The 21,235-nt window shown below is 46.4% G+C and overlaps 1 protein-coding gene and 116 non-coding genes across 117 annotated transcripts in view; 1 reads left to right on the forward strand and 116 right to left on the reverse strand.

Moving 5' to 3' along the window:
- The window catches only part of LOC146147182 (uncharacterized), a 158,637-nt gene that overhangs the window by 97,521 nt on the left and 39,881 nt on the right, over positions 1-21,235 (forward strand). The window lies entirely within an intron of this gene.
- On the reverse strand, positions 2-75 carry Trnai-aau (transfer RNA isoleucine (anticodon AAU)). Its single transcript has one exon. It is a non-coding gene; the product is annotated as a tRNA-Ile (tRNA).
- Positions 147-219, reverse strand: Trnaf-gaa (transfer RNA phenylalanine (anticodon GAA)). Its single transcript has one exon. It is a non-coding gene; the product is annotated as a tRNA-Phe (tRNA).
- Positions 225-298, reverse strand: Trnai-aau (transfer RNA isoleucine (anticodon AAU)). The gene has a single exon. It is a non-coding gene; the product is annotated as a tRNA-Ile (tRNA).
- On the reverse strand, positions 370-442 carry Trnaf-gaa (transfer RNA phenylalanine (anticodon GAA)). The gene has a single exon. It is a non-coding gene; the product is annotated as a tRNA-Phe (tRNA).
- Positions 448-521, reverse strand: Trnai-aau (transfer RNA isoleucine (anticodon AAU)). The gene has a single exon. It is a non-coding gene; the product is annotated as a tRNA-Ile (tRNA).
- On the reverse strand, positions 593-665 carry Trnaf-gaa (transfer RNA phenylalanine (anticodon GAA)). Its single transcript has one exon. It is a non-coding gene; the product is annotated as a tRNA-Phe (tRNA).
- On the reverse strand, positions 816-888 carry Trnaf-gaa (transfer RNA phenylalanine (anticodon GAA)). Its single transcript has one exon. It is a non-coding gene; the product is annotated as a tRNA-Phe (tRNA).
- On the reverse strand, positions 1,039-1,111 carry Trnaf-gaa (transfer RNA phenylalanine (anticodon GAA)). The gene has a single exon. It is a non-coding gene; the product is annotated as a tRNA-Phe (tRNA).
- On the reverse strand, positions 1,117-1,190 carry Trnai-aau (transfer RNA isoleucine (anticodon AAU)). Its single transcript has one exon. It is a non-coding gene; the product is annotated as a tRNA-Ile (tRNA).
- On the reverse strand, positions 1,262-1,334 carry Trnaf-gaa (transfer RNA phenylalanine (anticodon GAA)). The gene has a single exon. It is a non-coding gene; the product is annotated as a tRNA-Phe (tRNA).
- Positions 1,551-1,624, reverse strand: Trnai-aau (transfer RNA isoleucine (anticodon AAU)). The gene has a single exon. It is a non-coding gene; the product is annotated as a tRNA-Ile (tRNA).
- On the reverse strand, positions 1,696-1,768 carry Trnaf-gaa (transfer RNA phenylalanine (anticodon GAA)). Its single transcript has one exon. It is a non-coding gene; the product is annotated as a tRNA-Phe (tRNA).
- On the reverse strand, positions 1,919-1,991 carry Trnay-gua (transfer RNA tyrosine (anticodon GUA)). Its single transcript has one exon. It is a non-coding gene; the product is annotated as a tRNA-Tyr (tRNA).
- Trnai-aau (transfer RNA isoleucine (anticodon AAU)) lies at positions 1,997-2,070 on the reverse strand. Its single transcript has one exon. It is a non-coding gene; the product is annotated as a tRNA-Ile (tRNA).
- Positions 2,220-2,293, reverse strand: Trnai-aau (transfer RNA isoleucine (anticodon AAU)). The gene has a single exon. It is a non-coding gene; the product is annotated as a tRNA-Ile (tRNA).
- Trnaf-gaa (transfer RNA phenylalanine (anticodon GAA)) lies at positions 2,365-2,437 on the reverse strand. The gene has a single exon. It is a non-coding gene; the product is annotated as a tRNA-Phe (tRNA).
- Positions 2,665-2,738, reverse strand: Trnai-aau (transfer RNA isoleucine (anticodon AAU)). The gene has a single exon. It is a non-coding gene; the product is annotated as a tRNA-Ile (tRNA).
- On the reverse strand, positions 2,888-2,961 carry Trnai-aau (transfer RNA isoleucine (anticodon AAU)). Its single transcript has one exon. It is a non-coding gene; the product is annotated as a tRNA-Ile (tRNA).
- On the reverse strand, positions 3,033-3,105 carry Trnaf-gaa (transfer RNA phenylalanine (anticodon GAA)). Its single transcript has one exon. It is a non-coding gene; the product is annotated as a tRNA-Phe (tRNA).
- Positions 3,256-3,328, reverse strand: Trnaf-gaa (transfer RNA phenylalanine (anticodon GAA)). The gene has a single exon. It is a non-coding gene; the product is annotated as a tRNA-Phe (tRNA).
- Positions 3,334-3,407, reverse strand: Trnai-aau (transfer RNA isoleucine (anticodon AAU)). The gene has a single exon. It is a non-coding gene; the product is annotated as a tRNA-Ile (tRNA).
- Positions 3,479-3,551, reverse strand: Trnaf-gaa (transfer RNA phenylalanine (anticodon GAA)). The gene has a single exon. It is a non-coding gene; the product is annotated as a tRNA-Phe (tRNA).
- Trnaf-gaa (transfer RNA phenylalanine (anticodon GAA)) lies at positions 3,702-3,774 on the reverse strand. Its single transcript has one exon. It is a non-coding gene; the product is annotated as a tRNA-Phe (tRNA).
- Positions 3,780-3,853, reverse strand: Trnai-aau (transfer RNA isoleucine (anticodon AAU)). The gene has a single exon. It is a non-coding gene; the product is annotated as a tRNA-Ile (tRNA).
- On the reverse strand, positions 4,003-4,076 carry Trnai-aau (transfer RNA isoleucine (anticodon AAU)). Its single transcript has one exon. It is a non-coding gene; the product is annotated as a tRNA-Ile (tRNA).
- Trnaf-gaa (transfer RNA phenylalanine (anticodon GAA)) lies at positions 4,148-4,220 on the reverse strand. Its single transcript has one exon. It is a non-coding gene; the product is annotated as a tRNA-Phe (tRNA).
- Trnai-aau (transfer RNA isoleucine (anticodon AAU)) lies at positions 4,449-4,522 on the reverse strand. The gene has a single exon. It is a non-coding gene; the product is annotated as a tRNA-Ile (tRNA).
- Positions 4,594-4,666, reverse strand: Trnaf-gaa (transfer RNA phenylalanine (anticodon GAA)). Its single transcript has one exon. It is a non-coding gene; the product is annotated as a tRNA-Phe (tRNA).
- Trnai-aau (transfer RNA isoleucine (anticodon AAU)) lies at positions 4,672-4,745 on the reverse strand. The gene has a single exon. It is a non-coding gene; the product is annotated as a tRNA-Ile (tRNA).
- Positions 4,895-4,968, reverse strand: Trnai-aau (transfer RNA isoleucine (anticodon AAU)). The gene has a single exon. It is a non-coding gene; the product is annotated as a tRNA-Ile (tRNA).
- Trnaf-gaa (transfer RNA phenylalanine (anticodon GAA)) lies at positions 5,040-5,112 on the reverse strand. Its single transcript has one exon. It is a non-coding gene; the product is annotated as a tRNA-Phe (tRNA).
- Positions 5,263-5,335, reverse strand: Trnaf-gaa (transfer RNA phenylalanine (anticodon GAA)). The gene has a single exon. It is a non-coding gene; the product is annotated as a tRNA-Phe (tRNA).
- Positions 5,341-5,414, reverse strand: Trnai-aau (transfer RNA isoleucine (anticodon AAU)). Its single transcript has one exon. It is a non-coding gene; the product is annotated as a tRNA-Ile (tRNA).
- Positions 5,564-5,637, reverse strand: Trnai-aau (transfer RNA isoleucine (anticodon AAU)). The gene has a single exon. It is a non-coding gene; the product is annotated as a tRNA-Ile (tRNA).
- On the reverse strand, positions 5,787-5,860 carry Trnai-aau (transfer RNA isoleucine (anticodon AAU)). Its single transcript has one exon. It is a non-coding gene; the product is annotated as a tRNA-Ile (tRNA).
- On the reverse strand, positions 5,932-6,004 carry Trnaf-gaa (transfer RNA phenylalanine (anticodon GAA)). Its single transcript has one exon. It is a non-coding gene; the product is annotated as a tRNA-Phe (tRNA).
- Trnai-aau (transfer RNA isoleucine (anticodon AAU)) lies at positions 6,010-6,083 on the reverse strand. Its single transcript has one exon. It is a non-coding gene; the product is annotated as a tRNA-Ile (tRNA).
- Positions 6,155-6,227, reverse strand: Trnaf-gaa (transfer RNA phenylalanine (anticodon GAA)). The gene has a single exon. It is a non-coding gene; the product is annotated as a tRNA-Phe (tRNA).
- Positions 6,456-6,529, reverse strand: Trnai-aau (transfer RNA isoleucine (anticodon AAU)). The gene has a single exon. It is a non-coding gene; the product is annotated as a tRNA-Ile (tRNA).
- On the reverse strand, positions 6,902-6,975 carry Trnai-aau (transfer RNA isoleucine (anticodon AAU)). The gene has a single exon. It is a non-coding gene; the product is annotated as a tRNA-Ile (tRNA).
- On the reverse strand, positions 7,158-7,231 carry Trnai-aau (transfer RNA isoleucine (anticodon AAU)). The gene has a single exon. It is a non-coding gene; the product is annotated as a tRNA-Ile (tRNA).
- Positions 7,381-7,454, reverse strand: Trnai-aau (transfer RNA isoleucine (anticodon AAU)). The gene has a single exon. It is a non-coding gene; the product is annotated as a tRNA-Ile (tRNA).
- On the reverse strand, positions 7,526-7,598 carry Trnaf-gaa (transfer RNA phenylalanine (anticodon GAA)). The gene has a single exon. It is a non-coding gene; the product is annotated as a tRNA-Phe (tRNA).
- Positions 7,604-7,677, reverse strand: Trnai-aau (transfer RNA isoleucine (anticodon AAU)). The gene has a single exon. It is a non-coding gene; the product is annotated as a tRNA-Ile (tRNA).
- Positions 7,749-7,821, reverse strand: Trnaf-gaa (transfer RNA phenylalanine (anticodon GAA)). The gene has a single exon. It is a non-coding gene; the product is annotated as a tRNA-Phe (tRNA).
- Positions 8,050-8,123, reverse strand: Trnai-aau (transfer RNA isoleucine (anticodon AAU)). Its single transcript has one exon. It is a non-coding gene; the product is annotated as a tRNA-Ile (tRNA).
- Positions 8,273-8,346, reverse strand: Trnai-aau (transfer RNA isoleucine (anticodon AAU)). Its single transcript has one exon. It is a non-coding gene; the product is annotated as a tRNA-Ile (tRNA).
- Positions 8,496-8,569, reverse strand: Trnai-aau (transfer RNA isoleucine (anticodon AAU)). The gene has a single exon. It is a non-coding gene; the product is annotated as a tRNA-Ile (tRNA).
- Trnai-aau (transfer RNA isoleucine (anticodon AAU)) lies at positions 8,752-8,825 on the reverse strand. The gene has a single exon. It is a non-coding gene; the product is annotated as a tRNA-Ile (tRNA).
- On the reverse strand, positions 9,120-9,192 carry Trnaf-gaa (transfer RNA phenylalanine (anticodon GAA)). Its single transcript has one exon. It is a non-coding gene; the product is annotated as a tRNA-Phe (tRNA).
- Trnai-aau (transfer RNA isoleucine (anticodon AAU)) lies at positions 9,198-9,271 on the reverse strand. Its single transcript has one exon. It is a non-coding gene; the product is annotated as a tRNA-Ile (tRNA).
- Positions 9,421-9,494, reverse strand: Trnai-aau (transfer RNA isoleucine (anticodon AAU)). Its single transcript has one exon. It is a non-coding gene; the product is annotated as a tRNA-Ile (tRNA).
- Positions 9,789-9,861, reverse strand: Trnaf-gaa (transfer RNA phenylalanine (anticodon GAA)). The gene has a single exon. It is a non-coding gene; the product is annotated as a tRNA-Phe (tRNA).
- Trnai-aau (transfer RNA isoleucine (anticodon AAU)) lies at positions 9,867-9,940 on the reverse strand. The gene has a single exon. It is a non-coding gene; the product is annotated as a tRNA-Ile (tRNA).
- Trnai-aau (transfer RNA isoleucine (anticodon AAU)) lies at positions 10,304-10,377 on the reverse strand. Its single transcript has one exon. It is a non-coding gene; the product is annotated as a tRNA-Ile (tRNA).
- Trnai-aau (transfer RNA isoleucine (anticodon AAU)) lies at positions 10,527-10,600 on the reverse strand. Its single transcript has one exon. It is a non-coding gene; the product is annotated as a tRNA-Ile (tRNA).
- On the reverse strand, positions 10,672-10,744 carry Trnaf-gaa (transfer RNA phenylalanine (anticodon GAA)). The gene has a single exon. It is a non-coding gene; the product is annotated as a tRNA-Phe (tRNA).
- Positions 10,895-10,967, reverse strand: Trnaf-gaa (transfer RNA phenylalanine (anticodon GAA)). Its single transcript has one exon. It is a non-coding gene; the product is annotated as a tRNA-Phe (tRNA).
- Positions 10,973-11,046, reverse strand: Trnai-aau (transfer RNA isoleucine (anticodon AAU)). The gene has a single exon. It is a non-coding gene; the product is annotated as a tRNA-Ile (tRNA).
- Positions 11,557-11,629, reverse strand: Trnaf-gaa (transfer RNA phenylalanine (anticodon GAA)). The gene has a single exon. It is a non-coding gene; the product is annotated as a tRNA-Phe (tRNA).
- Trnai-aau (transfer RNA isoleucine (anticodon AAU)) lies at positions 11,635-11,708 on the reverse strand. Its single transcript has one exon. It is a non-coding gene; the product is annotated as a tRNA-Ile (tRNA).
- Positions 11,780-11,852, reverse strand: Trnaf-gaa (transfer RNA phenylalanine (anticodon GAA)). Its single transcript has one exon. It is a non-coding gene; the product is annotated as a tRNA-Phe (tRNA).
- Positions 12,003-12,075, reverse strand: Trnaf-gaa (transfer RNA phenylalanine (anticodon GAA)). The gene has a single exon. It is a non-coding gene; the product is annotated as a tRNA-Phe (tRNA).
- On the reverse strand, positions 12,081-12,154 carry Trnai-aau (transfer RNA isoleucine (anticodon AAU)). The gene has a single exon. It is a non-coding gene; the product is annotated as a tRNA-Ile (tRNA).
- Positions 12,226-12,298, reverse strand: Trnaf-gaa (transfer RNA phenylalanine (anticodon GAA)). Its single transcript has one exon. It is a non-coding gene; the product is annotated as a tRNA-Phe (tRNA).
- Positions 12,304-12,377, reverse strand: Trnai-aau (transfer RNA isoleucine (anticodon AAU)). The gene has a single exon. It is a non-coding gene; the product is annotated as a tRNA-Ile (tRNA).
- Positions 12,449-12,521, reverse strand: Trnaf-gaa (transfer RNA phenylalanine (anticodon GAA)). The gene has a single exon. It is a non-coding gene; the product is annotated as a tRNA-Phe (tRNA).
- On the reverse strand, positions 12,527-12,600 carry Trnai-aau (transfer RNA isoleucine (anticodon AAU)). The gene has a single exon. It is a non-coding gene; the product is annotated as a tRNA-Ile (tRNA).
- Trnaf-gaa (transfer RNA phenylalanine (anticodon GAA)) lies at positions 12,672-12,744 on the reverse strand. The gene has a single exon. It is a non-coding gene; the product is annotated as a tRNA-Phe (tRNA).
- On the reverse strand, positions 12,895-12,967 carry Trnaf-gaa (transfer RNA phenylalanine (anticodon GAA)). The gene has a single exon. It is a non-coding gene; the product is annotated as a tRNA-Phe (tRNA).
- On the reverse strand, positions 12,973-13,046 carry Trnai-aau (transfer RNA isoleucine (anticodon AAU)). Its single transcript has one exon. It is a non-coding gene; the product is annotated as a tRNA-Ile (tRNA).
- Trnaf-gaa (transfer RNA phenylalanine (anticodon GAA)) lies at positions 13,118-13,190 on the reverse strand. The gene has a single exon. It is a non-coding gene; the product is annotated as a tRNA-Phe (tRNA).
- Positions 13,341-13,413, reverse strand: Trnaf-gaa (transfer RNA phenylalanine (anticodon GAA)). Its single transcript has one exon. It is a non-coding gene; the product is annotated as a tRNA-Phe (tRNA).
- Positions 13,419-13,492, reverse strand: Trnai-aau (transfer RNA isoleucine (anticodon AAU)). The gene has a single exon. It is a non-coding gene; the product is annotated as a tRNA-Ile (tRNA).
- On the reverse strand, positions 13,564-13,636 carry Trnaf-gaa (transfer RNA phenylalanine (anticodon GAA)). Its single transcript has one exon. It is a non-coding gene; the product is annotated as a tRNA-Phe (tRNA).
- Trnai-aau (transfer RNA isoleucine (anticodon AAU)) lies at positions 13,642-13,715 on the reverse strand. The gene has a single exon. It is a non-coding gene; the product is annotated as a tRNA-Ile (tRNA).
- On the reverse strand, positions 13,787-13,859 carry Trnaf-gaa (transfer RNA phenylalanine (anticodon GAA)). Its single transcript has one exon. It is a non-coding gene; the product is annotated as a tRNA-Phe (tRNA).
- Positions 13,865-13,938, reverse strand: Trnai-aau (transfer RNA isoleucine (anticodon AAU)). Its single transcript has one exon. It is a non-coding gene; the product is annotated as a tRNA-Ile (tRNA).
- On the reverse strand, positions 14,311-14,384 carry Trnai-aau (transfer RNA isoleucine (anticodon AAU)). The gene has a single exon. It is a non-coding gene; the product is annotated as a tRNA-Ile (tRNA).
- On the reverse strand, positions 14,672-14,744 carry Trnaf-gaa (transfer RNA phenylalanine (anticodon GAA)). The gene has a single exon. It is a non-coding gene; the product is annotated as a tRNA-Phe (tRNA).
- Trnai-aau (transfer RNA isoleucine (anticodon AAU)) lies at positions 14,750-14,823 on the reverse strand. The gene has a single exon. It is a non-coding gene; the product is annotated as a tRNA-Ile (tRNA).
- On the reverse strand, positions 14,895-14,967 carry Trnaf-gaa (transfer RNA phenylalanine (anticodon GAA)). Its single transcript has one exon. It is a non-coding gene; the product is annotated as a tRNA-Phe (tRNA).
- Positions 15,118-15,190, reverse strand: Trnaf-gaa (transfer RNA phenylalanine (anticodon GAA)). The gene has a single exon. It is a non-coding gene; the product is annotated as a tRNA-Phe (tRNA).
- Trnai-aau (transfer RNA isoleucine (anticodon AAU)) lies at positions 15,196-15,269 on the reverse strand. Its single transcript has one exon. It is a non-coding gene; the product is annotated as a tRNA-Ile (tRNA).
- Trnaf-gaa (transfer RNA phenylalanine (anticodon GAA)) lies at positions 15,564-15,636 on the reverse strand. Its single transcript has one exon. It is a non-coding gene; the product is annotated as a tRNA-Phe (tRNA).
- Positions 15,642-15,715, reverse strand: Trnai-aau (transfer RNA isoleucine (anticodon AAU)). The gene has a single exon. It is a non-coding gene; the product is annotated as a tRNA-Ile (tRNA).
- Positions 16,010-16,082, reverse strand: Trnaf-gaa (transfer RNA phenylalanine (anticodon GAA)). Its single transcript has one exon. It is a non-coding gene; the product is annotated as a tRNA-Phe (tRNA).
- Trnai-aau (transfer RNA isoleucine (anticodon AAU)) lies at positions 16,088-16,161 on the reverse strand. The gene has a single exon. It is a non-coding gene; the product is annotated as a tRNA-Ile (tRNA).
- Positions 16,314-16,387, reverse strand: Trnai-aau (transfer RNA isoleucine (anticodon AAU)). Its single transcript has one exon. It is a non-coding gene; the product is annotated as a tRNA-Ile (tRNA).
- Trnaf-gaa (transfer RNA phenylalanine (anticodon GAA)) lies at positions 16,459-16,531 on the reverse strand. The gene has a single exon. It is a non-coding gene; the product is annotated as a tRNA-Phe (tRNA).
- Trnai-aau (transfer RNA isoleucine (anticodon AAU)) lies at positions 16,537-16,610 on the reverse strand. The gene has a single exon. It is a non-coding gene; the product is annotated as a tRNA-Ile (tRNA).
- Positions 16,682-16,754, reverse strand: Trnaf-gaa (transfer RNA phenylalanine (anticodon GAA)). The gene has a single exon. It is a non-coding gene; the product is annotated as a tRNA-Phe (tRNA).
- On the reverse strand, positions 16,760-16,833 carry Trnai-aau (transfer RNA isoleucine (anticodon AAU)). Its single transcript has one exon. It is a non-coding gene; the product is annotated as a tRNA-Ile (tRNA).
- Positions 16,905-16,977, reverse strand: Trnaf-gaa (transfer RNA phenylalanine (anticodon GAA)). Its single transcript has one exon. It is a non-coding gene; the product is annotated as a tRNA-Phe (tRNA).
- Positions 16,983-17,056, reverse strand: Trnai-aau (transfer RNA isoleucine (anticodon AAU)). The gene has a single exon. It is a non-coding gene; the product is annotated as a tRNA-Ile (tRNA).
- Positions 17,128-17,200, reverse strand: Trnaf-gaa (transfer RNA phenylalanine (anticodon GAA)). Its single transcript has one exon. It is a non-coding gene; the product is annotated as a tRNA-Phe (tRNA).
- On the reverse strand, positions 17,206-17,279 carry Trnai-aau (transfer RNA isoleucine (anticodon AAU)). Its single transcript has one exon. It is a non-coding gene; the product is annotated as a tRNA-Ile (tRNA).
- Positions 17,652-17,725, reverse strand: Trnai-aau (transfer RNA isoleucine (anticodon AAU)). The gene has a single exon. It is a non-coding gene; the product is annotated as a tRNA-Ile (tRNA).
- Positions 18,091-18,164, reverse strand: Trnai-aau (transfer RNA isoleucine (anticodon AAU)). The gene has a single exon. It is a non-coding gene; the product is annotated as a tRNA-Ile (tRNA).
- On the reverse strand, positions 18,236-18,308 carry Trnaf-gaa (transfer RNA phenylalanine (anticodon GAA)). The gene has a single exon. It is a non-coding gene; the product is annotated as a tRNA-Phe (tRNA).
- Positions 18,459-18,531, reverse strand: Trnaf-gaa (transfer RNA phenylalanine (anticodon GAA)). Its single transcript has one exon. It is a non-coding gene; the product is annotated as a tRNA-Phe (tRNA).
- Trnai-aau (transfer RNA isoleucine (anticodon AAU)) lies at positions 18,537-18,610 on the reverse strand. The gene has a single exon. It is a non-coding gene; the product is annotated as a tRNA-Ile (tRNA).
- Trnaf-gaa (transfer RNA phenylalanine (anticodon GAA)) lies at positions 18,905-18,977 on the reverse strand. The gene has a single exon. It is a non-coding gene; the product is annotated as a tRNA-Phe (tRNA).
- On the reverse strand, positions 18,983-19,056 carry Trnai-aau (transfer RNA isoleucine (anticodon AAU)). The gene has a single exon. It is a non-coding gene; the product is annotated as a tRNA-Ile (tRNA).
- Trnaf-gaa (transfer RNA phenylalanine (anticodon GAA)) lies at positions 19,351-19,423 on the reverse strand. The gene has a single exon. It is a non-coding gene; the product is annotated as a tRNA-Phe (tRNA).
- Positions 19,429-19,502, reverse strand: Trnai-aau (transfer RNA isoleucine (anticodon AAU)). Its single transcript has one exon. It is a non-coding gene; the product is annotated as a tRNA-Ile (tRNA).
- Trnai-aau (transfer RNA isoleucine (anticodon AAU)) lies at positions 19,655-19,728 on the reverse strand. Its single transcript has one exon. It is a non-coding gene; the product is annotated as a tRNA-Ile (tRNA).
- Positions 19,800-19,872, reverse strand: Trnaf-gaa (transfer RNA phenylalanine (anticodon GAA)). The gene has a single exon. It is a non-coding gene; the product is annotated as a tRNA-Phe (tRNA).
- Trnai-aau (transfer RNA isoleucine (anticodon AAU)) lies at positions 19,878-19,951 on the reverse strand. Its single transcript has one exon. It is a non-coding gene; the product is annotated as a tRNA-Ile (tRNA).
- Trnaf-gaa (transfer RNA phenylalanine (anticodon GAA)) lies at positions 20,023-20,095 on the reverse strand. The gene has a single exon. It is a non-coding gene; the product is annotated as a tRNA-Phe (tRNA).
- Trnai-aau (transfer RNA isoleucine (anticodon AAU)) lies at positions 20,101-20,174 on the reverse strand. The gene has a single exon. It is a non-coding gene; the product is annotated as a tRNA-Ile (tRNA).
- On the reverse strand, positions 20,246-20,318 carry Trnaf-gaa (transfer RNA phenylalanine (anticodon GAA)). The gene has a single exon. It is a non-coding gene; the product is annotated as a tRNA-Phe (tRNA).
- Trnaf-gaa (transfer RNA phenylalanine (anticodon GAA)) lies at positions 20,469-20,541 on the reverse strand. The gene has a single exon. It is a non-coding gene; the product is annotated as a tRNA-Phe (tRNA).
- Trnai-aau (transfer RNA isoleucine (anticodon AAU)) lies at positions 20,547-20,620 on the reverse strand. The gene has a single exon. It is a non-coding gene; the product is annotated as a tRNA-Ile (tRNA).
- Trnai-aau (transfer RNA isoleucine (anticodon AAU)) lies at positions 20,770-20,843 on the reverse strand. The gene has a single exon. It is a non-coding gene; the product is annotated as a tRNA-Ile (tRNA).
- Trnaf-gaa (transfer RNA phenylalanine (anticodon GAA)) lies at positions 21,138-21,210 on the reverse strand. The gene has a single exon. It is a non-coding gene; the product is annotated as a tRNA-Phe (tRNA).

Consider the following 21,235-nt stretch of genomic DNA (forward strand, 5'->3'; position numbering starts at 1 on the left):
GTGGCCAGTACGGGGATCGAACCCGCGACATTCGCGTTATTAGCACGACGCTCTAACCAACTGAGCTAACCGGCCGTTGTCCTAGATGCAATAGAAAGGTTTACACAAATAAAAGTACACAATGATTTGACATGATATAAAAAGTATGCCTCGACCCGGGATTGAACCAGGGACCTTTAGATCTTCAGTCTAACGCTCTCCCGACTGAGCTATCAAGGCAATAGTGGCCAGTACGGGGATCGAACCCGCGACATTCGCGTTATTAGCACGACGCTCTAACCAACTGAGCTAACCGGCCGTTGTCCTAGATGCAATAGAAAGGTTTACACAAATAAAAGTACACAATGATTTGACATGATATAAAAAGTATGCCTCGACCCGGGATTGAACCAGGGACCTTTAGATCTTCAGTCTAACGCTCTCCCGACTGAGCTATCAAGGCAATAGTGGCCAGTACGGGGATCGAACCCGCGACATTCGCGTTATTAGCACGACGCTCTAACCAACTGAGCTAACCGGCCGTTGTCCTAGATGCAATAGAAAGGTTTACACAAATAAAAGTACACAATGATTTGACATGATATAAAAAGTATGCCTCGACCCGGGATTGAACCAGGGACCTTTAGATCTTCAGTCTAACGCTCTCCCGACTGAGCTATCAAGGCAATAGTGGCCAGTACGGGGATCGAGCCGGGGACATTCGCGTTATTAGCACGACGCTCTAACCAACTGAGCTAACCGGCCGTTGTCCTAGATGCAATAGAAAGGTTTACACAAATAAAAGTACACAATGATTTGACATGATATAAAAAGTATGCCTCGACCCGGGATTGAACCAGGGACCTTTAGATCTTCAGTCTAACGCTCTCCCGACTGAGCTATCAAGGCAATAGTGGCCAGTACGGGGATCGAACCGGGGACATTCGCGTTATTAGCACGACGCTCTAACCAACTGAGCTAACCGGCCGTTGTCCTAGATGCAATAGAAAGGTTTACACAAATAAAAGTACACAATGATTTGACATGATATAAAAAGTATGCCTCGACCCGGGATTGAACCAGGGACCTTTAGATCTTCAGTCTAACGCTCTCCCGACTGAGCTATCAAGGCAATAGTGGCCAGTACGGGGATCGAACCCGCGACATTCGCGTTATTAGCACGACGCTCTAACCAACTGAGCTAACCGGCCGTTGTCCTAGATGCAATAGAAAGGTTTACACAAATAAAAGTACACAATGATTTGACATGATATAAAAAGTATGCCTCGACCCGGGATTGAACCAGGGACCTTTAGATCTTCAGTCTAACGCTCTCCCGACTGAGCTATCAAGGCAATAGTGGCCAGTACGGGGATCGAACCCGCGACATTCGCGTTATTAGCACGACGTTCTAACCAACTGAGCTAACCGGCCGTTGTCCTAGATGCAATAGAAAGGTTTACACAAATAAAAGTACACAATGATTTGACATGATATAAAAAGTATGCCTCGACCCGGGACCTTTAGATCTTCAGTATAACGCTCTCCCGACTGAGCTATCAAGGCAATAATGGCCAGTACGGGGATCGAACCCGCGACATTCGCGTTATTAGCACGACGCTCTAACCAACTGAGCTAACCGGCCGTTGTCCTAGATGCAATAGAAAGGTTTACACAAATAAAAGTACACAATGATTTGACATGATATAAAAAGTATGCCTCGACCCGGGATTGAACCAGGGACCTTTAGATCTTCAGTCTAACGCTCTCCCGACTGAGCTATCAAGGCAATAGTGGCCAGTACGGGGATCGAACCCGCGACATTCGGGTTATTAGCACGACGCTCTAACCAACTGAGCTAACCGGCCGTTGTCCTAGATGCAATAGAAAGGTTTACACAAATAAAAGTACACAATGATTTGACATGATATAAAAAGTATGCCTCGACCCGGGATTGAACCAGGGACCTTTAGATCTACAGTCTAACGCTCTCCCGACTGAGCTATCAAGGCAATAGTGGCCAGTACGGGGATCGAACCCGCGACATTCGCGTTATTAGCACGACGCTCTAACCAACTGAGCTAACCGGCCGTTGTCCTAGATGCAATAGAAAGGTTTACACAAATAAAAGTACACAATGATTTGACATGATATAAAAAGTATGCCTCGACCCGGGATTGAACCAGGGACCTTTAGATCTTCAGTCTAACGCTCTCCCGACTGAGCTATCAATGCAATAGTGGCCAGTACGGGGATCGAACCCGCGACATTCGCGTTATTAGCACGACGCTCTAACCAACTGAGCTAACCGGCCGTTGTCCTAGATGCAATAGAAAGGTTTACACAAATAAAAGTACACAATGATTTGACATGATATAAAAAGTATGCCTCGACCCGGGATTGAACCAGGGACCTTTAGATCTTCAGTCTAACGCTCTCCCGACTGAGCTATCAAGGCAATAGTGGCCAGTACGGGGATCGAACCCGCGACATTCGCGTTATTAGCACGACGTTCTAACCAACTGAGCTAACCGGCCGTTGTCCTAGATGCAATAGAAAGGTTTACACAAATAAAAGTACACAATGATTTGACATGATATAAAAAGTATGCCTCGACCCGGGATTGAACCAGGACCTTTAGATCTTCAGAATAACGCTGTCCCGACTGAGCTATCAAGGCAATAGTGGCCAGTACGGGGATCGAACCCGCGACATTCGCGTTATTAGCACGACGCTCTAACCAACTGAGCTAACCGGCCGTTGTCCTAGATGCAATAGAAAGGTTTACACAAATAAAAGTACACAATGATTTGACATGATATAAAAAGTATGCCTCGACCCGGGATTGAACCAGGGACCTTTAGATCTTCAGAATAACGCTCTCCCGACTGAGCTATCAATGCAATAGTGGCCAGTACGGGGATCGAACCCGCGACATTCGCGTTATTAGCACGACGCTCTAACCAACTGAGCTAACCGGCCGTTGTCCTAGATGCAATAGAAAGGTTTACACAAATAAAAGTACACAATGATTTGACATGATATAAAAAGTATGCCTCGACCCGGGATTGAACCAGGGACCTTTAGATCTTCAGTCTAACGCTCTCCCGACTGAGCTATCAAGGCAATAGTGGCCAGTACGGGGATCGAGCCGGGGACATTCGCGTTATTAGCACGACGCTCTAACCAACTGAGCTAACCGGCCGTTGTCCTAGATGCAATAGAAAGGTTTACACAAATAAAAGTACACAATGATTTGACATGATATAAAAAGTATGCCTCGACCCGGGATTGAACCAGGGACCTTTAGATCTTCAGTCTAACGCTCTCCCGACTGAGCTATCAAGGCAATAGTGGCCAGTACGGGGATCGAACCCGCGACATTCGCGTTATTAGCACGACGCTCTAACCAACTGAGCTAACCGGCCGTTGTCCTAGATGCAATAGAAAGGTTTACACAAATAAAAGTACACAATGATTTGACATGATATAAAAAGTATGCCTCGACCCGGGATTGAACCAGGGACCTTTAGATCTTCAGTCTAACGCTCTCCCGACTGAGCTATCAAGGCAATAGTGGCCAGTACGGGGATCGAACCGGGGACATTCGCGTTATTAGCACGACGCTCTAACCAACTGAGCTAACCGGCCGTTGTCCTAGATGCAATAGAAAGGTTTACACAAATAAAAGTACACAATGATTTGACATGATATAAAAAGTATGCCTCGACCCGGGATTGAACCAGGGACCTTTAGATCTTCAGTCTAACGCTCTCCCGACTGAGCTATCAAGGCAATAGTGGCCAGTACGGGGATCGAACCCGCGACATTCGCGTTATTAGCACGACGCTCTAACCAACTGAGCTAACCGGCCGTTGTCCTAGATGCAATAGAAAGGTTTACACAAATAAAAGTACACAATGATTTGACATGATATAAAAAGTATGCCTCGACCCGGGATTGAACCAGGGACCTTTAGATCTTCAGTCTAACGCTCTCCCGACTGAGCTATCAATGCAATAGTGGCCAGTACGGGGATCGAACCCGCGACATTCGCGTTATTAGCACGACGCTCTAACCAACTGAGCTAACCGGCCGTTGTCCTAGATGCAATAGAAAGGTTTACACAAATAAAAGTACACAATGATTTGACATGATATAAAAAGTATGCCTCGACCCGGGATTGAACCAGGGACCTTTAGATCTTCAGTCTAACGCTCTCCCGACTGAGCTATCAAGGCAATAGTGGCCAGTACGGGGATCGAACCCGCGACATTCGCGTTATTAGCACGACGTTCTAACCAACTGAGCTAACCGGCCGTTGTCCTAGATGCAATAGAAAGGTTTACACAAATAAAAGTACACAATGATTTGACATGATATAAAAAGTATGCCTCGACCCGGGATTGAACCAGGGACCTTTAGATCTTCAGAATAACGCTCTCCCGACTGAGCTATCAATGCAATAGTGGCCAGTACGGGGATCGAACCCGCGACATTCGCGTTATTAGCACGACGCTCTAACCAACTGAGCTAACCGGCCGTTGTCCTAGATGCAATAGAAAGGTTTACACAAATAAAAGTACACAATGATTTGACATGATATAAAAAGTATGCCTCGACCCGGGATTGAACCAGGGACCTTTAGATCTTCAGTCTAACGCTCTCCCGACTGAGCTATCAAGGCAATAGTGGCCAGTACGGGGATCGAACCCGCGACATTCGCGTTATTAGCACGACGCTCTAACCAACTGAGCTAACCGGCCGTTGTCCTAGATGCAATAGAAAGGTTTACACAAATAAAAGTACACAATGATTTGACATGATATAAAAAGTATGCCTCGACCCGAGATTGAACCAGGGACCTTTAAATCTTCAGTCTAACGCTCTCCCGACTGAGCTATCAAGGCAATAGTGGCCAGTACGGGGATCGAACCCGCGACATTCGCGTTATTAGCACGACGCTCTAACCAACTGAGCTAACCGGCCGTTGTCCTAGATGCAATAGAAAGGTTTACACAAATAAAAGTACACAATGATTTGACATGATATAAAAAGTATGCCTCGACCCGGGATTGAACCAGGGACCTTTAGATCTTCAGTCTAACGCTCTCCCGACTGAGCTATCAAGGCAATAGTGGCCAGTACGGGGATCGAACCCGCGACATTCGCGTTATTAGTACGACGCTCTAACCAACTGAGCTAACCGGCCGTTGTCCTAGATGCAATAGAAAGGTTTACACAAATAAAAGTACACAATGATTTGACATGATATAAAAAGTATGCCTCGACCCGGGATTGAACCAGGGACCTTTAGATCTTCAGTCTAACGCTCTCCCGACTGAGCTATCAAGGCAATAGTGGCCAGTACGGGGATCGAACCCGCGACATTCGCGTTATTAGCACGACGCTCTAACCAACTGAGCTAACCGGCCGTTGTCCTAGATGCAATAGAAAGGTTTACACAAATAAAAGTACACAATGATTTGACATGATATAAAAAGTATGCCTTGACCCGGGATTGAACCAGGGACCTTTCGATCTTCAGTCTAACGCTCTCCCGACTGAGCTATCAAGGCAATAGTGGCCAGTACGGGGATCGAACCCGCGACATTCGCGTTATTAGCACGACGCTCTAACCAACTGAGCTAACCGGCCGTTGTCCTAGATGCAATAGAAAGGTTTACACAAATAAAAGTACACAATGATTTGACATGATATAAAAAGTATGCCTCGACCCGGGATTGAACCAGGGACCTTTCGATCTTCAGTCTAACGCTCTCCCGACTGAGCTATCAAGGCAATAGTGGCCAGTACGGGGATCGAACCCGCGACATTCGCGTTATTAGCACGACGCTCTAACCAACTGAGCTAACCGGCCGTTGTCCTAGATGCAATAGAAAGGTTTACACAAATAAAAGTACACAATGATTTGACATGATATAAAAAGTATGCCTCGACCCGGGATTGAACCAGGGACCTTTAGATCTTCAGTCTAACGCTCTCCCGACTGAGCTATCAAGGCAATAGTGGCCAGTACGGGGATCGAACCCGCGACATTCGCGTTATTAGCACGACGCTCTAACCAACTGAGCTAACCGGCCGTTGTCCTAGATGCAATAGAAAGGTTTACACAAATAAAAGTACACAATGATTTGACATGATATAAAAAGTATGCCTCGACCCGGGATTGAACCAGGGACCTTTAGATCTTCAGTCTAACGCTCTCCCGACTGAGCTATCAAGGCAATAGTGGCCAGAACGGGGATCGAACCCGCGACATTCGCGTTATTAGTACGACGCTCTAACCAACTGAGCTAACCGGCCGTTGTCCTAGATGCAATAGAAAGGTTTACACAAATAAAAGTACACAATGATTTGACATGATATAAAAAGTATGCCTAGACCCGGGATTGAACCAGGGACCTTTAGATCTTCAGTCTAACGCTCTCCCGACTGAGCTATCAAGGCAATCGTGGCCAGTACGGGGATCGAACCCGCGACATTCGCGTTATTAGCACGACGCTCTAACCAACTGAGCTAACCGGCCGTTGTCCTAGATGCAATAGAAAGGTTTACACAAATAAAAGTACACAATGATTTGACATGATATAAAAAGTATGCCTCGACCCGGGATTGAACCAGGGACCTTTAGATCTTCAGTGTAACGCTCTCCCGACTGAACTATCAAGGCAATAGTGGCCAGTACGGGTATCGAACCCGCGACATTCGCGTTATTAGCACGACGCTCTAACCAACTGAGCTAACCGGCCGTATTCCTAGATGCAATAGAAAGGTTTACACAAATAAAAGTACACAATGATTTGACATGATATAAAAAGTATGCCTCGACCCGGGATGGAACCAGGGACCTTTAGATCTTCAGTCTAACGCTCTGCCGACTGAACTATCAAGGCAATAGTGGCCAGTACGGGGATCGAACCCGCGACATTCGCGTTATTAGCACGACGCTCTAACCAACTGAGCTAACCGGCCGTTGTCTTAGATGCAATAGAAAGGTTTACACAAATAAAAGTACACAATGATTTGACATGATATAAAAAGTATGCCTCGACCCGGGATGGAACCAGGGACCTTTAGGCCTCGAGCCGGGATTGAACCAGGGACCTTTAGATCTTCAGTCTAACGCTCTCCCGACTGAGCTATCAAGGCAATAGTGGCCAGTACGGGGATCGAACCCGCGACATTCGCGTTATTAGCACGACGCTCTAACCAACTGAGCTAACCGGCCGTTGTCCTAGATGCAATAGAAAGGTTTACACAAATAAAAGTACACAATGATTTGACATGATATAAAAAGTATGCCTTGACCCGGGATTGAACCAGGGACCTTTCGATCTTCAGTCTAACGCTCTCCCGACTGAGCTATCAAGGCAATAGTGGCCAGTACGGGGATCGAACCCGCGACATTCGCGTTATTAGCACGACGCTCTAACCAACTGAGCTAACCGGCCGTTGTCCTAGATGCAATAGAAAGGTTTACACAAATAAAAGTACACAATGATTTGACATGATATAAAAAGTATGCCTCGACCCGGGATTGAACCAGGGACCTTTAGATCTTCAGTCTAACGCTCTCCCGACTGAGCTATCAAGGCAATAGTGGCCAGTACGGGGATCGAACCCGCGACATTCGCGTTATTAGCACGACGCTCTAACCAACTGAGCTAACCGGCCGTTGTCCTAGATGCAATAGAAAGGTTTACACAAATAAAAGTACACAATGATTTGACATGATATAAAAAGTATGCCTCGACCCGGGATTGAACCAGGGACCTTTAGATCTTCAGTCTAACGCTCTCCCGACTGAGCTATCAAGGCAATAGTGGCCAGAACGGGGATCGAACCCGCGACATTCGCGTTATTAGCACGACGCTCTAACCAACTGAGCTAACCGGCCGTTGTCCTAGATGCAATAGAAAGGTTTACACAAATAAAAGTACACAATGATTTGACATGATATAAAAAGTATGCCTAGACCCGGGATTGAACCAGGGACCTTTAGATCTTCAGTCTAACGCTCTCCCGACTGAGCTATCAAGGCAATCGTGGCCAGTACGGGGATCGAACCCGCGACATTCGCGTTATTAGCACGACGCTCTAACCAACTGAGCTAACCGGCCGTTGTCCTAGATGCAATAGAAAGGTTTACACAAATAAAAGTACACAATGATTTGACATGATATAAAAAGTATGCCTCGACCCGGGATTGAACCAGGGACCTTTAGATCTTCAGTGTAACGCTCTCCCGACTGAACTATCAAGGCAATAGTGGCCAGTACGGGGATCGAACCCGCGACATTCGCGTTATTAGCACGACGCTCTAACCAACTGAGCTAACCGGCCGTATTCCTAGATGCAATAGAAAGGTTTACACAAATAAAAGTACACAATGATTTGACATGATATAAAAAGTATGCCTCGACCCGGGATGGAACCAGGGACCTTTAGATCTTCAGTCTAACGCTCTGCCGACTGAACTATCAAGGCAATAGTGGCCAGTACGGGGATCGAACCCGCGACATTCGCGTTATTAGCACGACGCTCTAACCAACTGAGCTAACCGGCCGTTGTCTTAGATGCAATAGAAAGGTTTACACAAATAAAAGTACACAATGATTTGACATGATATAAAAAGTATGCCTCGACCCGGGATGGAACCAGGGACCTTTAGGCCTCGACCCGGGATAGAACCAGGGACCTTTAGATCTTCAGTCTAACGCTCTCCCGACTGAGCTATCAAGGCAATAGTGGCCAGTACGGGGATCGAACCCGCGACATTCGCGTTATTAGCACGACGCTCTAACCAACTGAGCTAACCGGCCGTATTCCTAGATGCAATAGAAAGGTTTACACAAATAAAAGTACACAATGATTTGACATGATATAAAAAGTATGCCTCGACCCGGGATGGAACCAGGGACCTTTAGATCTTCAGTCTAACACTCTCCCGACTGAGCTATCAAGGCAATAGGGGCTAGTACGGGGATCGAACCCGCGACATTCGCGTTATTAGCACGACGCTCTAACCAACTGAGCTAACCGGCCGTTGTCCTAGATGCAATAGAAAGGTTTACACAAATAAAAGTACACAATGATTTGACATGATATAAAAAGTATGCCTCGACCCGGGATTGAACCAGGGACCTTTAGATCTTCAGTCTAACGCTCTCCCGACTGAGCTATCAAGGCAATAGTGGCCAGTACGGGGATCGAACCCGCGACATTCGCGTTATTAGCACGACGCTCTAACCAACTGAGCTAACCGGCCGTTGTCCTAGATGCAATAGAAAGGTTTACACAAATAAAAGTACACAATGATTTGACATGATATAAAAAGTATGCCTTGACCCGGGATTGAACCAGGGACCTTTCGATCTTCAGTCTAACGCTCTCCCGACTGAGCTATCAAGGCAATAGTGGCCAGTACGGGGATCGAACCCGCGACATTCGCGTTATTAGCACGACGCTCTAACCAACTGAGCTAACCGGCCGTTGTCCTAGATGCAATAGAAAGGTTTACACAAATAAAAGTACACAATGATTTGACATGATATAAAAAGTATGCCTCGACCCGGGATTGAACCAGGGACCTTTCGATCTTCAGTCTAACGCTCTCCCGACTGAGCTATCAAGGCAATAGTGGCCAGTACTGGGATCGAACCCGCGACATTCGCGTTATTAGCACGACGCTCTAACCAACTGAGCTAACCGGCCGTTGTCCTAGATGCAATAGAAAGGTTTACACAAATAAAAGTACACAATGATTTGACATGATATAAAAAGTATGCCTCGACCCGGGATTGAACCAGGGACCTTTAGATCTTCAGTCTAACGCTCTCCCGACTGAGCTATCAAGGCAATAGTGGCCAGTACGGGGATCGAACCCGCGACATTCGCGTTATTAGCACGACGCTCTAACCAACTGAGCTAACCGGCCGTTGTCCTAGATGCAATAGAAAGGTTTACACAAATAAAAGTACACAATGATTTGACATGATATAAAAAGTATGCCTCGACCCGGGATGGAACCAGGGACCTTTAGATCTTCAGTCTAACGCTCTGCCGACTGAACTATCAAGGCAATAGTGGCCAGTACGGGGATGGAACCCGCGACATTAGCACGAAGCTCTAACCAACTGAGCTAACCGGCCGTTGTCCTAGATGCAATAGAAAGGTTTACACAAATAAAAGTACACAATGATTTGACATGATATAAAAAGTATGCCTCGACCTGGGATTGAACCAGGAACCTTTAGATCTTCAGTCTAACGCTCTCCCGACTGAGCTATCAAGGCAATAGTGGCCAGTACGGGGATCGAACCCGCGACATTCGCGTTATTAGCACGACGCTCTAACCAACTGAGCTAACCGGCCATTGTCCTAGATGCAATAGAAAGGTTTACACAAATAAAAGTACACAATGATTTGACATGATATAAAAAGTATGCCTCGACCCGGGATTGAACCAGGGACCTTTAGATCTTCAGTCTAACGCTATCCCGACTGAGCTATCAAGGCAATAGTGGCCAGTACGGGGATCGAACCCGCGACATTCGCGTTATTAGCACGACGCTCTAACCAACTGAGCTAACCGGCCGTTGTCCTAGATGCAATAGAAAGGTTTACACAAATAAAAGTACACAATGATTTGAAATGATATAAAAAGTATGCCTCGACCCGGGATTGAACCAGGGACCTTTAGATCTTCAGTCTAACGCTCTCCCGACTGAGCTATCAAGGCAATAGTGGCCAGTACGGGGAACGAACTCGCGACATTCGCGTTATTAGCACGACGCTCTAACCAACTGAGCTAACCGGCGGTTGTCCTAGATGCAATAGAAAGGTTTACACAAATAAAAGTACACAATGATTTGACATGATATAAAAAGTATGCCTCGACCCGGGATTGAACCAGGGACCTTTAGATCTTCAGTCTAACGCTCTCCCGACTGAGCTATCAAGGCAATAGTGGCCAGTACGGGGATCGAACCCGCGACATTCGCGTTATTAGCACGACGCTCTAACCAACTGAGCTAACCGGCCGTTGTCCTAGATGCAATAGAAAGGTTTACACAAATAAAAGTACACAATGATTTGACATGATATAAAAAGTATGCCTCGACCCGGGATTGAACCAGGGACCTTTAGATATTCAGTCTAACGCTCTCCCGACTGAGCTATCGAGGCAATAGTGGCCAGTACGGGGATGGAACCCGCGACATTCGCGTTATTAGCACGACGCTCTAACCAACTGAGCTAACCGGCCGTTGTCCTAGATGCAATAGAAAGGTTTACACAAATAAAAGTACACAATGATTTGACATGATATAAAAAGTATGCCTCGATTGAACCAGGGACCTTTAGATCTTCAGTCTAACGCTCTCCCGACTGAGCTATCAAGGCAATAGTGGCAAGTACGGGGATCGAACCCGCAACATTGGCGTTATTAGCACGACGCTCTAACCAACTGAGCTAACCGGCCGTTGTCCTAGATGCAATAGAAAGGTTTACACAAATAAAAGTACACAATGATTTGACATGATATAAAAAGTATGCCTCGACCCGGGATTGAACCAGGGACCTTTAGATCTTCAGTCTAACGCTCTCCCGACTGAGCTATCAAGGCAATAGTGGCCAGTACGGGGATCGAACCCGCGACATTCGCGTTATTAGCACGACGCTCTAACCAACTGAGCTAACCGGCCGTTATACTAGATGCAATAGAAAGGTTTACACAAATAAAAGTACACAATGATTTGACATGATATAAAAAGTATGCCTCGACCCGGGATTGAACCAGGGACCTTTAGATCTTCAGTCTAACGCTCTCCCGACTGAGCTATCAAGGCAATAGTGGCAAGTACGGGGATCGAACCCGCGACATTCGCGTTATTAGCACGACGCTCTAACCAACTGAGCTAACCGGCCGTTGTCCTAGATGCAATAGAAAGGTTTACACAAATAAAAGTACACAATGATTTGACATGATATAAAAAGTATGCCTCGACCCGGGATTGAACCAGGGACCTTTAGATCTTCAGTCTAACGCTCTCCCGACTGAGCTATCAAGGCAATAGTGGCCAGTACGGGGATCGAACCCGCGACATTCGCGTTATTAGCACGACGCTCTAACCAACTGAGCTAACCGGCCGTTGTCCTAGATGCAATAGAAAGGTTTACACAAATAAAAGTACACAATGATTTGACATGATATAAAAAGTATGCCTCGACCCGGGATTGAACCAGGGACCTTTAGATCTTCAGTCTAACGCTCTCCCGACTGAGCTATCAAGGCAATAGTGGCCAGTACGGGGATCGAACCCGCGACATTCGCGTTATTAGCACGACGCTCTAACCAACTGAGCTAACCGGCCGTTGTCCTAGATGCAATAGAAAGGTTTACACAAATAAAAGTACACAATGATTTGACATGATATAAAAAGTATGCCTCGACCCGGGATTGAACCAGGGACCTTTAGATCTTCAGTCTAACGCTCTCCCGACTGAGCTATCAAGGCAATAGTGGCCAGTACGGGGATCGAACCCGCGACATTCGCGTTATTAGCACGACGCTCTAACCAACTGAGCTAACCGGCCGTTGTCCTAGATGCAATAGAAAGGTTTACACAAATAAAAGTACACAATGATTTGACATGATATAAAAAGTATGCCTCGACCCGGGATTGAACCAGGGACCTTTAGATCTTCAGTCTAACGCTCTCCCGACTGAGCTATCAAGGCAATAGTGGCAAGTACGGGGATCGAACCCGCAACATTGGCGTTATTAGCACGACGCTCTAACCAACTGAGCTAACCGGCCGTTGTCCTAGATGCAATAGAAAGGTTTACACAAATAAAAGTACACAATGATTTGACATGATATAAAAAGTATGCCTCGACCCGGGATTGAACCAGGGACCTTTAGATCTTCAGTCTAACGCTCTCCCGACTGAGCTATCAAGGCAATAGTGGCCAGTACGGGGATCGAACCCGCGACATTCGCGTTATTAGCACGACGCTCTAACCAACTGAGCTAACCGGCCGTTATACTAGATGCAATAGAAAGGTTTACACAAATAAAAGTACACAATGATTTGACATGATATAAAAAGTATGCCTCGACCCGGGATTGAACCAGGGACCTTTAGATCTTCAGTCTAACGCTCTCCCGACTGAGCTATCAAGGCAATAGTGGCAAGTACGGGGATCGAACCCGCGACATTCGCGTTATTAGCACGACGCTCTAACCAACTGAGCTAACCGGCCGTTGTCCTAGATGCAATAGAAAGGTTTACACAAATAAAAGTACACAATGATTTGACATGATATAAAAAGTATGCCTCGACCCGGGATTGAACCAGGGACCTTTAGATCTTCAGTCTAACGCTCTCCCGACTGAGCTATCAAGGCAATAGTGGCCAGTACGGGGATCGAACCCGCGACATTCGCGTTATTAGCACGACGCTCTAACCAACTGAGCTAACCGGCCGTTGTCCTAGATGCAATAGAAAGGTTTACACAAATAAAAGTACACAATGATTTGACATGATATAAAAAGTATGCCTCGACCCGGGATTGAACCAGGGACCTTTAGATCTTCAGTCTAACGCTCTCCCGACTGAGCTATCAAGGCAATAGTGGCCAGTACGGGGATCGAACCCGCGACATTCGCGTTATTAGCACGACGCTCTAACCAACTGAGCTAACCGGCCGTTGTCCTAGATGCAATAGAAAGGTTTACACAAATAAAAGTACACAATGATTTGACATGATATAAAAAGTATGCCTCGACCCGGGATTGAACCAGGGACCTTTAGATCTTCAGTCTAACGCTCTCCCGACTGAGCTATCAAGGCAATAGTGGCCAGTACGGGGATCGAACCCGCGACATTCGCGTTATTAGCACGACGCTCTAACCAACTGAGCTAACCGGCCGTTGTCCTAGATGCAATAGAAAGGTTTACACAAATAAAAGTACACAATGATTTGACATGATATAAAAAGTATGCCTCGACCCGGGATTGAACCAGAGACCTTTAGATCTTCAGTCTAACGCTCTCCCGACTGAGCTATCAAGGCAATAGTGGCAAGTACGGGGATCGAACCCGCAACATTGGCGTTATTAGCACGACGCTCTAACCAACTGAGCTAACCGGCCGTTGTCCTAGATGCAATAGAAAGGTTTACACAAATAAAAGTACACAATGATTTGACATGATATAAAAAGTATGCCTCGACCCGGGATTGAACCAGGGACCTTTAGATGTTCAGTCTAACGCTCTCCCGACTGAGCTATCAAGGCAATAGTGGCCAGTACGGGGATCGAACCCGCGACATTCGCGTTATTAGCACGACGCTCTAACCAACTGAGCTAACCGGCCGTTGTCCTAGATGCAATAGAAAGGTTTACACAAATAAAAGTACACAATGATTTGACATGATATAAAAAGTATGCCTCGATTGAACCAGGGACCTTTAGATCTTCAGTCTAACGCTCTCCCGACTGAGCTATCAATGCAATAGTGGCCAGTACGGGGATCGAACCCGCGGCATTTGCGTTATTAGCACGACGCTCTAACCAACTGAGCTAACCGGCCGTTGTCCTAGATGCAATAGAAAGGTTTACACAAATAAAAGTACACAATGATTTGACATGATATAAAAAGTATGCCTCGACCCGGGATTGAACCAGGGACCTTTAGATCTTCAGTCTAACGCTCTCCCGACTGAGCTATCAAGGCAATAGTGGCCAGTACGGGGATCGAACCCGCGACATTCGCGTTATTAGCACGACGCTCTAACCAACTGAGCTAACCGGCCGTTGTCCTAGATGCAATAGAAAGGTTTACACAAATAAAAGTACACAATGATTTGACATGATATAAAAAGTATGCCTCGACCCGGGATTGAACCAGGGACCTTTAGATCTTCAGTCTAACGCTCTCCCGACTGAGCTATCAAGGCAATAGTGGCCAGTACGGTGATCGAACCCGCGACATTCGCGTTATTAGCACGACGCTCTAACCAACTGAGCTAACCGGCCGTTGTCCTAGATGCAAAAGAAAGGTTTACACAAATAAAAGTACACAATGATTTGACATGATATAAAAAGTATGCCTCGACCCGGGATTGAACCAGGGACCTTTAGATCTTCAGTCTAACGCTCTCCCGACTGAGCTATCAAGGCAATAGTGGCCAGTACGGGGATCGAACCCGCGACATTCGCGTTATTAGCACGACGCTCTAACCAACTGAGCTAACCGGCCGTTGTCCTAGATGCAATAGAAAGGTTTACACAAATAAAAGTACACAATGATTTGACATGATATAAAAAGTATGCCTCGACACGGGATTGAACCAGGGACCTTTAGATCTTCAGTCTAACGCTCTCCCGACTGAGCTATCAACGCAATAGGGGCCAGTACGGGGATCGAACCCGCGACATTCGCGTTATTAGCACGACGCTCTAACCAACTGAGCTAACCGGCCGTTGTCCTAGATGCAATAGAAAGGTTTACACAAATAAAAGTACACAATGATTTGACATGATATAAAAAGTATGCCTCGACCCGGGATTGAACCAGGGACCTTTAGATCTTCAGTCTAACGCTCTCCCGACTGAGCTATCAAGGCAATAGTGGCCAGTACGGGGATCGAACCCGCGACATTCGCGTTATTAGCACGACGCTCTAACCAACTGAGCTAACCGGCCGTTGTCCTAGATGCAATAGAAAGGTTTACACAAATAAAAGTACACAATGATTTGACATGATATAAAAAGTATGCCTCGACCCGGGATTGAACCAGGGACCTTTAGATCTTCAGTCTAACGCTCTCCCGACTGAGCTATCAACGCAATAGGGGCCAGTACGGGGATCGAACCCGCGACATTCGCGTTATTTGCACGACGCTCTAACCAACTAAGCTAACCGGCCGTTGTCCTAGATGCAATAGAAAGGTTTACACAAATAAAAGTACACAATGATTTGACATGATATAAAAAGTATGCCTCGACCCGGGATTGAACCAGGGACCTTTAGATCTTCAGTCTAACGCTCTCCCGACTGAGCTATCAAGGCAATAGTGGCCAGTACGGGGATCGAACCCGCGACATTCGCGTTATTAGCACGACGCTCTAACCAACTGAGCTAACCGGCCGTTGTCCTAGATGCAATAGAAAGGTTTACACAAATAAAAATTATATATAATGATTGGAGAAGATAAAAAAAGACTGCCTCGACCCAGGATTGAACCAGGGACCTTTAGATCTTCAGTCTAACGCTCTCCCGACTGAGCTATAAAGGCAATAGTGGCCAGTACGGGGATCGAACCCGCGACATTCGCGTTATTAGCACGACGCTCTAACCAACTGAGCTAACCGGCCGTTGTCCTAGATGCAATAGAAAGGTTTACACAAATAAAAGTACACAATGATTTGACATGATATAAAAAGTATGCCTCGACCCGGGATTGAACCAGGGACCTTTAGATCTTCAGTCTAACGCTCTCCCGACTGAGCTATCAAGGCAATAGTGGCCAGTACGGGGATCGAACCCGCGACATTCGCGTTATTAGCACGACGCTCTAACCAACTGAGCTAACCGGCCGTTGTCCTAGATGCAATAGAAAGGTTTACACAAATAAAAGTACACAATGATTTGACATGATATAAAAAGTATGCCTCGACCCGGGATTGAACCAGGGACCTTTAGATCTTCAGTCTAACGCTCTCCCGACTGAGCTATCAAGGCAATAGTGGCCAGTACGGGGATCGAACCCGCGACATTCGCGTTATTAGCACGACGCTCTAACCAACTGAGCTAACCGGCCGTTGTCCTAGATGCAATAGAAAGGTTTACACAAATAAAAGTACACAATGATTTGACATGATATGAAAAGTATGCCTCGACCCGGGATTGAACCAGGGACCTTTAGATCTTCAGTCTAACGCTCTCCCGACTGAGCTATCAAGGCAATAGTGGCCAGTACGGGGATCGAACCCGCGACATTCGCGTTATTAGCACGACGCTCTAACCAACTGAGCTAACCGGCCGTTGTCCTAGATGCAATAGAAAGGTTTACACAAATAAAAGTACACAATGATTTGACATGATATGAAAAGTATGCCTCGACCCGGGATTGAACCAGGGACCTTTAGATCTTCAGTCTAACGCTCTCCCGACTGAGCTATCAAGGCAATAGTGGCCAGTACGGGGATCGAACCCGCGACATTCGCGTTATTAGCACGACGCTCTAACCAACTGAGCTAACCGGCCGTTGTCCTAGATGCAATAGAAAGGTTTACACAAATAAAAGTACACAATGATTTGACATGATATAAAAAGTATGCCTCGACCCGGGATTGAACCAGAGACCTTTAGATCTTCAGTCTAACGCTCTCCCGACTGAGCTATCAAGGCAATAGTGGCAAGTACGGGGATCGAACCCGCAACATTGGCGTTATTAGCACGACGCTCTAACCAACTGAGCTAACCGGCCGTTGTCCTAGATGCAATAGAAAGGTTTACACAAATAAAAGTACACAATGATTTGACATGATATAAAAAGTATGCCTCGACCCGGGATTGAACCAGGGACCTTTAGATGTTCAGTCTAACGCTCTCCCGACTGAGCTATCAAGGCAATAGTGGCCAGTACGGGGATCGAACCCGCGACATTCGCGTTATTAGCACGACGCTCTAACCAACTGAGCTAACCGGCCGTTGTCCTAGATGCAATAGAAAGGTTTACACAAATAAAAGTACACAATGATTTGACATGATATAAAAAGTATGCCTCGATTGAACCAGGGACCTTTAGATCTTCAGTCTAACGCTCTCCCGACTGAGCTATCAATGCAATAGTGGCCAGTACGGGGATCGAACCCGCGGCATTTGCGTTATTAGCACGACGCTCTAACCAACTGAGCTAACCGGCCGTTGTCCTAGATGCAATAGAAAGGTTTACACAAATAAAAGTACACAATGATTTGACATGATATAAAAAGTATGGCTCGACCCGGGATTGAACCAGGGACCTTTAGATCTTCAGTCTAACGCTCTCCCGACTGAGCTATCAAGGCAATAGTGGCCAGTACGGGGATCGAACCCGCGACATTCGCGTTATTAGCACGACGCTCTAACCAACTGAGCTAACCGGCCGTTGTCCTAGATGCAATAGAAAGGTTTACACAAATAAAAGTACACAATGATTTGACATGATATAAAAAGTATGCCTCGACCCGGGATTGAACCAGGGACCTTTAGATCTTCAGTCTAACGCTCTCCCGACTGAGCTATCAAGGCAATAGTGGCCAGTACGGTGATCGAACCCGCGACATTCGCGTTATTAGCACGACGCTCTAACCAACTGAGCTAACCGGCCGTTGTCCTAGATGCAAAAGAAAGGTTTACACAAATAAAAGTACACAATGATTTGACATGATATAAAAAGTATGCCTCGACCCGGGATTGAACCAGGGACCTTTAGATCTTCAGTCTAACGCTCTCCCGACTGAGCTATCAAGGCAATAGTGGCCAGTACGGGGATCGAACCCGCGACATTCGCGTTATTAGCACGACGCTCTAACCAACTGAGCTAACCGGCCGTTGTCCTAGATGCAATAGAAAGGTTTACACAAATAAAAGTACACAATGATTTGACATGATATAAAAAGTATGCCTCGACACGGGATTGAACCAGGGACCTTTAGATCTTCAGTCTAACGCTCTCCCGACTGAGCTATCAACGCAATAGGGGCCAGTACGGGGATCGAACCCGCGACATTCGCGTTATTAGCACGACGCTCTAACCAACTGAGCTAACCGGCCGTTGTCCTAGATGCAATAGAAAGGTTTACACAAATAAAAGTACACAATGATTTGACATGATATAAAAAGTATGCCTCGACCCGGGATTGAACCAGGGACCTTTAGATCTTCAGTCTAACGCTCTCCCGACTGAGCTATCAAGGCAATAGTGGCCAGTACGGGGATCGAACCCGCGACATTCGCGTTATTAGCACGACGCTCTAACCAACTGAGCTAACCGGCCGTTGTCCTAGATGCAATAGAAAGGTTTACACAAATAAAAGTACACAATGATTTGACATGATATAAAAAGTATGCCTCGACCCGGGATTGAACCAGGGACCTTTAGATCTTCAGTCTAACGCTCTCCCGACTGAGCTATCAACGCAATAGAGGCCAGTACGGGGATCGAACCCGCGACATTCGCGTTATTTGCACGACGCTCTAACCAACTAAGCTAACCGGCCGTTGTCCTAGATGCAATAGAAAGGTTTACACAAATAAAAGTACACAATGATTTGACATGATATAAAAAGTATGCCTCGACCCGGGATTGAACCAGGGACCTTTAGATCTTCAGTCTAACGCTCTCCCGACTGAGCTATCAAGGCAATAGTGGCCAGTACGGGGATCGAACCCGCGACATTCGCGTTATTAGCACGACGCTCTAACCAACTGAGCTAACCGGCCGTTGTCCTAGATGCAATAGAAAGGTTTACACAAATAAAAATTATATATAATGATTGGAGAAGATAAAAAAAGACTGCCTCGACCCAGGATTGAACCAGGGACCTTTAGATCTTCAGTCTAACGCTCTCCCGACTGAGCTATAAAGGCAATAGTGGCCAGTACGGGGATCGAACCCGCGACATTCGCGTTATTAGCACGACGCTCTAACCAACTGAGCTAACCGGCCGTTGTCCTAGATGCAATAGAAAGGTTTACACAAATAAAAGTACACAATGATTTGACATGATATAAAAAGTATGCCTCGACCCGGGATTGAACCAGGGACCTTTAGATCTTCAGTCTAACGCTCTCCCGACTGAGCTATCAAGGCAATAGTGGCCAGTACGGGGATCGAACCCGCGACATTCGCGTTATTAGCACGACGCTCTAACCAACTGAGCTAACCGGCCGTTGTCCTAGATGCAATAGAAAGGTTTACACAAATAAAAGTACACAATGATTTGACATGATATAAAAAGTATGCCTCGACCCGGGATTGAACCAGGGACCTTTAGATCTTCAGTCTAACGCTCTCCCGACTGAGCTATCAAGGCAATAGTGGCCAGTACGGGGATCGAACCCGCGACATTCGCGTTATTAGCACGACGCTCTAACCAACTGAGCTAACCGGCCGTTGTCCTAGATGCAATAGAAAGGTTTACACAAATAAAAGTACACAATGATTTGACATGATATGAAAAGTATGCCTCGACCCGGGATTGAACCAGGGACCTTTAGATCTTCAGTCTAACGCTCTCCCGACTGAGCTATCAAGGCAATAGTGGCCAGTACGCGGATCGAACCCGCGACATTCGCGTTATTAGCACGACGCTCTAACCAACTGAGCTAACCGGCCGTTGTCCTAGATGCAATAGAAAGGTTTACACAAATAAAAGTACACAATGATTTGACATGATATAAAAAGTATGCCTCGACCCGGGATTGAACCAGGGACCTTTAGATCTTCAGTCTAACGCTCTCCCGACTGAGCTATCAAGGCAATAGTGGCCAGTACGGGGATCGAACCCGCGACATTCGCGTTATTAGCACGACGCTCTAACCAACTGAGCTAACCGGCCGTTGTCCTAGATGCAATAGAAAGGTTTACACAAATAAAAGTACACAATGATTTGACATGATATAAAAAGTATGCCTCGACCCGGGATTGAACCAGGGACCTTTAGATCTTCAGTCTAACGCTCCCCCGACTGAGCTATCAAGGTAATAGTGGCCAGTACGGGGATCGAACCCGCGACATTCGCGTTATTAGCACGACGCTCTAACCAACTGAGCTAACCGGCCGTTGTCCTAGATGCAATAGAAAGGTTTACACAAATAAAAGTACACAATGATTTGACATGATATAAAAAGTATGCCTCGACCCGGGATTGAAGCAGGGACCTTTAGATCTTCAGTCTAACGCTCTCCCGACTGAGCTATCAAGGCAATAGTGGCAAGTACGGGGATCGAACCCGCAACATTGGCGTTATTAGCACGACGCTCTAACCAACTGAGCTAACCGGCCGTTGTCCTAGATGCAATAGAAAGGTTTACACAAATAAAAGTACACAATGATTTGACATGATATAAAAAGTATGCCTCGACCCGGGATTGAACCAGGGACCTTTAGATCTTCAGTCTAACGCTCTCCCGACTGAGCTATCAAGGCAATAGTGGCCAGTACGGGGATCGAA

Source organism: Ascidiella aspersa, chromosome 4 (assembly GCF_963924565.1).
Source record: "Ascidiella aspersa chromosome 4, kaAscAspe10.2, whole genome shotgun sequence".
Classification (NCBI taxonomy): Eukaryota; Metazoa; Chordata; class Ascidiacea; order Phlebobranchia; family Ascidiidae; genus Ascidiella; species Ascidiella aspersa.